The 9981-nt window shown below is 37.0% G+C and overlaps 1 protein-coding gene across 1 annotated transcript in view; it reads left to right on the top strand.

Annotated features, from left to right (window-relative positions):
* The window catches only part of LOC108523607 (cGMP-dependent protein kinase 1-like), a 626604-nt gene that overhangs the window by 285054 nt on the left and 331569 nt on the right, over positions 1-9981 (top strand). The gene's annotated exons all lie outside the window — the stretch shown is intronic.

Here is a 9981-nt window from a genome sequence, read left to right as displayed (position 1 = left end):
AGAAAAAAAAAAAAAAAAAAAAAAAAAAAAAAAAAAAAAAAAAAAATCTTGTCTCTTCTTAGAAAAACACTAATCCCATCATAAGATACTACTAGCCTCCTGACCTAATTACTTCTCAAAGGCCCCATCTCCAAATTCTATCACATTAGGATTTAGGGATTAAATATATGAAATTTAGGGGGAAACACACATAGCAGAAGTGACTTTCAGAAGCCTAACACCTGAGTCATCATATACTGAAAACTCAAGACAAATTCTGGAATGCAGAAGAAAAGCCCTAGATGGGTGTAAATTTTTTAGGAAGTTGTGTGGGGGCGGCTGATACAGTTTTCCACAGGATTTTTCTTGAGGTTATTAATACTATTAGTGGCACCAACTAATAGGAACATCTTGAACCAACTAATAGTAACATCAATAATAAATCTGAACCAATGATCTGAAATTTATTATCTTATACTTTGCTTTTTTTCTCTATATAAGATGGAGTTAAAAAGCAAGTCAGTGATCATTTGATCTCCCTTGAGTATCTTTAAGAGTTAGAGTCTAAATATCAGAAAGTAATTTTGTTGAGGATGATTTGATAAAAGAATTCCAATAACAGGCTTAAGCGAGGTTTTGGTCTTATAGAAATAGAGCACTGTAAGCAAATCAATACTGAGCTCGGCCATAAGTGGATATGATTGCTGGTGTAATGGGTGAGCTGCCAACAGTCATGATGCTAGCAATTTTGATCCTGCAGTTGTTGCAATGAATATTTTGAGTACCTTGGGACCCTCAGTAGTTGTATATTATTTTTCTTCTCTGTGTTCCCAAGTTTGAACTTCTGGTGTTAATTATAACTCTGCATACCTGAAGTTAAAAAATCTAAAATTTTAGATTATTATTAGGAAAAAAACTTCACATACTCCAGCTATTAAATAGTGTTATTATTCTGTATTTAATTCTTGGCATTCTAATAAACAAGATGTTTCTATAACAGGTTCCTGTGATTACCTTTTTTAAAAAAGTATTTTAGTTTTTTTTTAAAAAAAATTATTATTATTTTTTGGCTCCTGGCATCTTAAACCAAACCTAAAAATTACCAATATTTTCCTTCAGGGAATAACATTATATGACTGATAAACTGTCAACGTTCATTCAATTTCATGTCCTGCCTTTATAATTATTGGGGATGATCAAGGTATGCATTTTAAAAATGTTAAAATATGCTGGGTGATAATGGCTTGCATTTATTTGAATAACTGTTTAAAATATGGTTAGAAGTGAAAACATACTGTTAGGGCAAAACTTACCTCATTGTACACTGAAATAATCTACAGATCTTGCTCTTTTAAACTATGAATTAAATATGAGAGATATTGTTATTTTTTTTTCAGTGATTATACAATACCTGGCCCAAGAGCACATAATAAATATTTGTTGAATAAGGAACTGAATTTAGATGTCACAATTATCAGTGTAATGCTGCTCCAAATGTAGGCCTTGAGAAGGAATGCCCAGTATGGAGTAAACAGATACTAAAAAGTTTGGTTTCTTCTTAGTTGAGGGACCATCAAAACGAAATAAATATTTCTAAAGAACAGCCTCCAATTTTTCATTAAGGGATGGTAGGTCAAGATAAACATGAACTGAAATAATCCAAGAGGTATGGAAACACTGGTTTCTTCCAAAACAGAATAAATCTGCAGCAGCTGTCATGGTTTTTCTACTCCACTGAAGAGTTCAATAGTAATTTAAAAGGAGGAAAGAATTCAGTCTTATCTGAAAATGGGCTGTTGTTCTATTTGTCTTGTTAGTAAGCAGGAGCCACAGAAGCATAAGGCTCATTTAAAAGAATAAGGTCCCATCTATAGTGTGTTGTATGATCAGGGGTCAAGTGAAGGATTCTGCAGGAAAGTACTGGTCATTCTCATTTGTGGGGGGATTTCTGGAGATATCCAATAAAAATCTTGGGCTCTGAAGAAGCAGAGTGAGATAGGGAATTAGGTAGGAATTATAAAGACAAAACAGGAGAGCACACACCTACCATCCCATCCTTGTGCCCTAGAAGACATCTGTTAAGGGATGGAAATGGAAACCACGCAAAAATAAATTGTTCACTTCCAGACAGATTAGCTATCTTTATATATTGTTTGCTACATGTGTTTCTTTTTTGAAGAATACTTTCTAGGGTCAATGTGGAGAAGTGACAATTCCTTGCTCAGAGTTCACTTTCTAAGTCCTTGGTTTAGAACTGAAATCAAGAATTATCATTTGAGCTTGATGTATGTTTTATTTATGGATAATGCATTAGGATTTATTAACAAGGAGTAAATGGTAATTTTCTATTCCAATTAATTTTGCCTTTTGTGAGAAGAAATGGATTTTCCTCATCTTAATGTGTGAAACTCCACAGTATCCTGTTTTTCATGGTTTCCAGAAGGGAATGAGGACATTTGGAAACCAATAATTGAGAAATCATGACTTAAAGAAACACAAGAAATATACAGGCATTCCTCAGTATTTATGGGGCATTATTCCAAGACTGTCCTTGGATAACAAATCCACTCAAGTCCCTGATATAAAATGGCATAAATTTGCCTATAACTTATGCCAATCCTTCTGTATACTTTAAATTATCTCTAGAGTAGTTATAATACCTAATACAAAATGATGTAAATAGTCGTTATACTGCATAATTTAGGAAATAATGACAAGGGAAAAAAGTCTATATGTGTTTGGTACAGAGGCAATTTGTTTTCAAATGTTTTCTATTCCTGGTTGTGTAACACATGGATATGGGACAGGGGGCCTGACTGCATATATATATATATATATGTGTGTGTGTGTGTGTGTGTGTGTGTGTGTGTGTGTGTGTGTTGTTGTTTTTTTTTTTTTTTTTTTTTTCCCTCCAACTTTAGGTTGTCTTTCTTTTCTTTTTTTTTTTTTTTTTTTCTTAGATAAGATCTTGCTCTGTCACCCAGACTGGAGTGCACGACTCACTGCAGCCTTGACCATCTGGGCTCCCACAGTGCTCCCATCTCAGCCTCCTGAGTAGCTAGGACCGCAGGTGTGTGCCACTATGCCCAGCTAATTTTTGTATTTTTGTAGATATGGGGTTTTGCCATGTTGGCCAGGCTGGTCTCCAACTCCTGGGCTCAAATGCTCCACCTGCCTTGGCTTCCTGAAGTGCTGGGATTACTGCCGTGAGTCACCATGACTGGTAGTTATTTCTTGATTTTCTTTCAGAAGTTCTCAAGGGGTGGACATAGTGTCATCTGGCACTGTATACTTTAAAAATATTATTTATTATCATTATTACTTTTAAGTAATAGAGATGCTGTCTCAATATGTTGCCCAGACTGGTCTCGAACTCCTGGGCTCAAGCAATCCTCCCACGTCAGCCTCCCAAAGTGCTGGGATTACAGGCGTGAGCCACTGTGCCCAGCTGGATACTTTTATTAAACACATTTATTCCTTAATATTTTATTATGAAACATTTCAAACATATAGCAAAGTTGAGAGAAGTTTAGCGTGAATACTCATATACACACAATTTAGATTTTACCAATGACATTTTACTATGCTTGCTTTGTCACATATTTATCCATCACTCTATTTATCAATAAATCCATCTTACTTTTTTTCTTTTTTAGAGACAGTGTCTCTGGTATTCCATTTCTTGGACTGAGAAAATCTATTGTCCAGGCTGGAGTGCAGTGGTGCCTTCACAGCTCACGATAATCTTGAACTCCTGGATTCAAGTGGTCCTCCTGTCTCAGTCTTCTGAGTAGTTAGGACTACAGGTGTGCCACTACCATACCTGGCTAATTGTTTGTTTGTAGAGAAGGAGTCTCGTTATGTTGCTGAGGCTGGTCTTGAACTCCTGGCCTCAAGCAATCCTTTTACCTTGGCTTTCCAAAGTACTGTGATTACAGATGTGAGTCACACCACCTGCCCCATAAATCCATTTTACTTTTGATACATTTCAAAGTAAATTGCAGCTATCAGTTCACCATCCTTCAATACTTCAACTTACATATTATTAACTAGATTATTAACAACTTTTAAAGATTATTTACAAACAGACATATTTGAAGATTATTATCAAGTACACTTTCAGCCTAAAAACCACCACAAATTTGACCACTATGTACCTAAAGGAACTACTATTTCAATAAAGAAGTCTAGGTGCCTTCTGGCTCCCTTGAGAAATCAGTTACGGTCTTTTCATCTTCCCCTACTCCCACATTCTTCCCCTGCCAATTGTTTTTCCATATATCTACTGCTTCACATACCCACTAGACACTGCTGTAGCTCAAACCCTTTCTTACCTTTCATGGTATAATTCTAAATAATGTGTCTCTGCTTCTTTTTGTTCTTTCGACCCATCCTTCTTGAAAATGCTGATTATGTACTCAAAACAGGTTGGAGAGAGTTAAAGCATTGATTTTGGTGTTGCCTGGTTTATTGCTTTCAATCAATTCAGAGATGTTAAATGGCAGTCACGTTGTTGTATTTCCCATTACATAAAGGGGTAGATTTCACTGGTGTTGAAGGAATGGCTGGATGTTGTCGGACAGGGACTCTCACTCCAGTTCATTGACTGATACTTGCCTGGTTTGTGCAAGTCATCTACAGAGCTATTAGAAAACCTTCTGGGTCCTGCCCTGATCTCAAGAAATCTGGACTTCTGGTCTGATAGGGAGCCTAGGACTCCATATTTTTATTTATTTATTTTAACATTATTATTATTATTATTTTCTGAGATGGAGTTTCGCTCTTATTGCTCAGGCTGGAGTGCAATGGTGCCATCTCAGCTCACTGCAACCTCCACCTCCCGGGTTCAAGTGATTCTCCTGCCTCAGCCTCCTGAGTAACTGGGATTGCAGGCACATGCCACCATGCCCAGCAATTTTTTTTTTTTTTAATTTTTAGTAGAGACTGGGTTTCGCCATGTTGGCCAGGCTGGTCTTGAACTCCTGACGCCCAAAGTGCTGGGATTACAGGTGTGAGTCATCGCACTCGACTGCATTCTGTATTTTTAAAAAGCTCCCAGGATTATTCTGATACACAGCAAATTTGGTGGAAATGAAAATAAGAGTATTGATCAAAAGTTGGCAGTTTCTTGCTAGTGATCTTCACAAGTTATACATCCTCTCACAGTCCTCAGTGTCTTTAACTGTAAAGTGAAGGGGATGGACCAGATACCTAGATTTTTTTGTTTTCTAAATTTGTGCGCTCAGTTTAGTCCTTCAAAAGGGACACTGTAGGACCCATGTCTAGGAAAACAGAAGGAAAGATTGGAAATAGAAGAGCAAGTCACATCACCTGGGTTCAAATTCTATTTGTATGGCATAGTGCAAGTTATGTAACTGTAAGTTTCTTTTTCTCTAAAATGAGCATAGTAATAATTCTTCCTGCATGAAGCAGTTGCAAGAATGAAATGTGTGGCAAAATACTTGACAAATTCTGAACATTCAAAAAATGTTTTGCTAATTTGTTTTGTTTGCTGTTGCACATGGATGGAAGGGAATGGAAGGTAGAGAGGTTATGAGAGGAGGAAAGACCTCCTATTAGTCTGTATTCTGGTGAGAATGAGCCAACTGGGCTCTAATTTCACCTTGATCTTCACCACAATCTGTGTCCCTTGGCAAATCGTAGCATCTCTGGGACTCCATTTCTTGCACTGAGAAGTGAAATGGTTTAGATGAAATAAACTTCAATCCCCCTTTTAAAGTTAAAATTCTATTCTAATGTGATTCTGATAATTTTTCATGGCACTCCCTGATAATGAATGCTGTGAATTATAAAATGATAATATCTCCTTCTCTTTGTTTTGTCTTCTAGTTAGCTTCAAGTTGTATTTAGGACCAAAAATAAGCAACTATGGAAGACTTTAGCAGAGCTGGCTTCCTAGATACGCGTTCTATGTAGTCACATAGGGCTCTGCATTTAGAAGGTCCATGTTCCTGGTTTAATGCTCCCAGTTTAATATTGCTGTCCTGAAATCCTTATTTTTTAACAAGGAACCTTGCATTTTCATTTTGCTCTGTGCTCTACAAATTATAAAGTCAGTCCTGGATCTTAGTATATGTTTTTCTATTTTAGCCTCATCATATTTGCCATGCATCCTAAATTTATTGTCTTTTTTTCCCTAATTGCTCTGTGTGTGTTTTTTGAGATATCATGTATTTATTTGGTAAATAGGCAGACAATGGATAAATAAGGACATTATTCTTCTATGAAGATTTGCTTCCCAAAACTCCTAGCCATATTCCCCTCCTAATGTCAAACCTAACAGCATTTACTGTTTGTCATTCATCTTGATACTAAATTATATATTGCCTTGCATCACTATCTAACTTTGCCTTGTGGACATCTTAAAACTTCTCAGGTTATTATAACCTCTTTGAATTTTTATATCCCCAACAGTGCCCACCTTCATGGGTATTGCTCCTAAAAGCCTCCCAGAAAAATAATTTTTGAATTAATTTAACTAGAAATTGAATTGATTTAACTGGGTAGAAGAAGAAAGGAGGGGAGATTTTAGCAAAGAGAAGGGAAAGAGGAAAAGGATCCCAAAGGATGGCCACAGAAGATCATCGTTTGTCATTGCTTGATTTCCACTCCAAAAACCACTAGGCCAGGCTTGGTGGCTCATGGCTGTAATTACAGCACTTTGGGAGTCCGAGGTGGGTAAATCACTTGAGTTCAGGAGTTCGAGCCCAGCCTGGAAACATGGTGAAACCCTGTATCTATTAAAAATATTAAAAATTAGCCAAGCGTGGTGGCCCATGCCTGTAGTCTCAGGTACTTGGGAGGCTGAGGTGGGAGGATCGCTTTATAGTGCAACTGAACTCCAGCCTGGGTGACAGAGCAAAACCCTCTCTCAAAACAAACAAAATAGTAGTACAGTGATTTTCAATATTTTTTGTTTCTAGAGCCCTTTACAGTCTTAAAAATGATGGTATACCCACACAGATTTTTTTTTTTCTTCTGTGATAGAGTTTCACTCCCAGGCTGGAGTGCAGTGGTATGACCTTGGTTCACTGCAGCCTGGGCCTCCTGGGCTCAAGTGATCCTCCCATCTCAGCTTCCTGGGTAGCTGGGACTACTGAAATACCACCACACCCAACTAACTTTTGTTTTTTTTTGTAGAGACAGGGTTTTTGCATGTTGCCCAGGCTTGTCCCAAACTCCTCCTGAGCTCAAGCAATCCTTCTGCCTCGGCCTCCTAAAGTGCTGGGATGACAGGCTGGAGCCATGATGACTGGCCTCCATACAGCTTTTAATGTGGATTATAGCTATTGCTGTTATAGGAGCAGCTAAAACAAATTTTTATGATAATTGTAAAATTTTTTAAATAACAAAACTATTACATGTCAACTTAATATTTTTCATCAAAATATTTTTTTCTCAAACAAATTTTATGATGAGTGACATTATTTTATGTTTTGCAAATCACTTTAATATCTGGATTGATAGAGGACAGCTGGAAAATCATATCTACTTTTCATTCTTTCTGTTGTGATATCCTGTAGCTTCTGTAAAACTCTACCGTACATTTGTGAAAAAATATGAATATAAATGGCAAATGTTTTATGGTTGTTATAAAAATCATTTTTTACTCTATGGACCTCTTTAAAATGTCTCAAGGACTCTTAAGTGTTCCCTGGACCACACTTTGAGAAATGATTCAGTAGAGTGCCATCTTCCTGCCACAATATTTTTCAGAATCAAGATAGTAAATTCTACATAGCTATCTCCATTCCTTTGGCTGAGGTGGGTGGAATTTCGCTCTGAGGCTCAAAAAATAGAATACTTGATCTTCATATTTGCCAGCCTGCACTGCCCATTGATTTTCCCCAAAACTGAAAAAAAAAGCACCAATAGATTTGAGAGTTTTTAAAGATTCTTTCTGTTCCTTACTTGCGTGTTATAAATGATGGACAGATGCAGAGAAGGAGTCAAGCGTGGGGACACCTTCATACAATGCTAAGTTTCTTAATCTAGGTGATTTCATTCTATTTTTTTTTTTAATTTAATGTTGGGAAACAATGGGAGGTGGATCTGAATGAAACCTTTGGTAAAAAAGAGACATCATTGAAATAATTACTGGAATAAATTACTGAGTCATTCTGGTTGTAAAATACACATTTTAATGTATATTTCAATTGCTGTAATTTGAAAATATGTATCATGCACTCAGTTTCAATTCGTTACTATTAGGAGCTCTGCATTATCAAGTTTAGGAGTGCCAGAGTTCACATTAGTTATGCAAAATAATGTTATTAACGGGCTTTTATTATAAGCGATATTTAATTTTGGGGGTCCTTTTCCTGTGTTCCTTCTCTTTGCTAAAATCTTCCCTCCTTTCTTCTCCTAGCCAGTTAATATCAATTAAATTCCTAGTTAAATTAATTCAAAAATTATTCTTCTGGAGTGCTGTTACGAGCAATACCCATGAAGATGGGCACTGTTAGGGATACACGAATTCCAAAAGGTTGTAACCTGAGAGTTCTAAGATGTCCACAAGGCGAAGCTAGATAGTGATGCAAGGTAATACGTAATTTAGTACCAAAATGAATGACAAACAGTAAATGCTGTTAGGTTTGACATTAGGAGGGGAATATGGCTAGGAGTTTTGGGAGGGAAATCTTCAAATCTTCATAGAAGAATAATGCCTTTATTATCCTAGGGATCCTATGGTAAAAAATAAGGTTCTTCGCATTTACCTCTAATGCCAGAGTTTTCAGTGCTAACTTTGTAGCTAGTCTTTATAACACTTGTTTTAAATTGGTATTTGGAACAAAATTCTATTTCCCAGTGACAGATCACCAACTGGAAGCAGGAAGAAACTCTTAGGGAGCTATAACTGGTTGTCAAAGATTAGTGTTCTATGTTTAATAAACATGTCTCCCTAAAGTTATAAGTAGACTGGCTTTAAGAAACACATAGTCAGGTAGAAGTTTTCCCTTCTGTCTTACACATCCATTCAAAGCATTTGTCTGTGGCATTATTGTGATCTTGTGAGATAACTGTCTTCCTTAGGGAAGAGACACATTCTTATTTCTAGTGTGGTCTCCCTTAACCATCTGGGAAAGAGGCTATTGCTGAGATTCTTAACTGGGACTCAGAAGGTATATTTCATTCAGCATTCATGGGTTAGCGCAAGAGGGTAAGATTTACATTGAACCTGAATGTCTTAGTGATTATATGGCCTTGGGTAAATTACTTAATATCTGAGGACCTGCTTCCATGAAGACATTACATTTTTGGAAGATTTACTGTAGTAATAATGTAGAAGATATAATAAGGATAATCTTGATACTCCAAAAGCAACTATTTGGTTTGCTGCTTAATAGCCATGAGATAAAAACGTGAGCTAAGACACACAGAGGGAACAGACCGGAGAGATTATTAAACAGAATCAACAAGTTTAGTGACCAGTTGGATGCAGGTGGTATGAAAGAGATAAGACTTAGGCATGCCCAAGTTGCCGGAACTGGTTTTCTGACGTCATTTGCTGAGCTGAGGAGTCTGCAAGAAAGGGTAATGTGGAGTTGTGGGTGCTGAGTTTTACCTGGTCATGTTGAATTTAAGGTAAGAATGAAGAGGAGTGGGGAAACTAATTCCAAGTGTAAAGGTGTAGTATGGGTTTATGTATCTTGGCCTGGAGGTCAGGAGAAATCCGAGAGAAATCAACTCTTTATGTGGTAGATGAAGCCATGAGTATGGACAAAGTCACCCAGGAAAAAAGCACAGAATGAGAGACCTGGGATTGGCCTAGACTAGTAAAAGTTGGCTGCCCTTCAGGAGGCGGTGGGCAAGGGGAGGGAGAGCATTAGGACAAATACTTAATGCATGCAAGGCTTAAAACCTAGATGACAGGTTGATAGATGCAGCAAACCGCCATGGCACATGTATACCTGTGTAACAAACCTGCACGTTCAGCACATGTATCCCAGAACTTAAAATAAAATTAAAAAAAAAAAAAAA

Source organism: Rhinopithecus bieti, unplaced genomic scaffold (genome assembly GCF_001698545.2).
Source record: "Rhinopithecus bieti isolate Rb0 unplaced genomic scaffold, ASM169854v2 scaffold_73860, whole genome shotgun sequence".
Classification (NCBI taxonomy): Eukaryota; Metazoa; Chordata; class Mammalia; order Primates; family Cercopithecidae; genus Rhinopithecus; species Rhinopithecus bieti.
The sequence above is the reverse complement of the archived record's forward strand: the minus strand, read 5'-3'. Positions and strand labels throughout refer to the sequence as shown.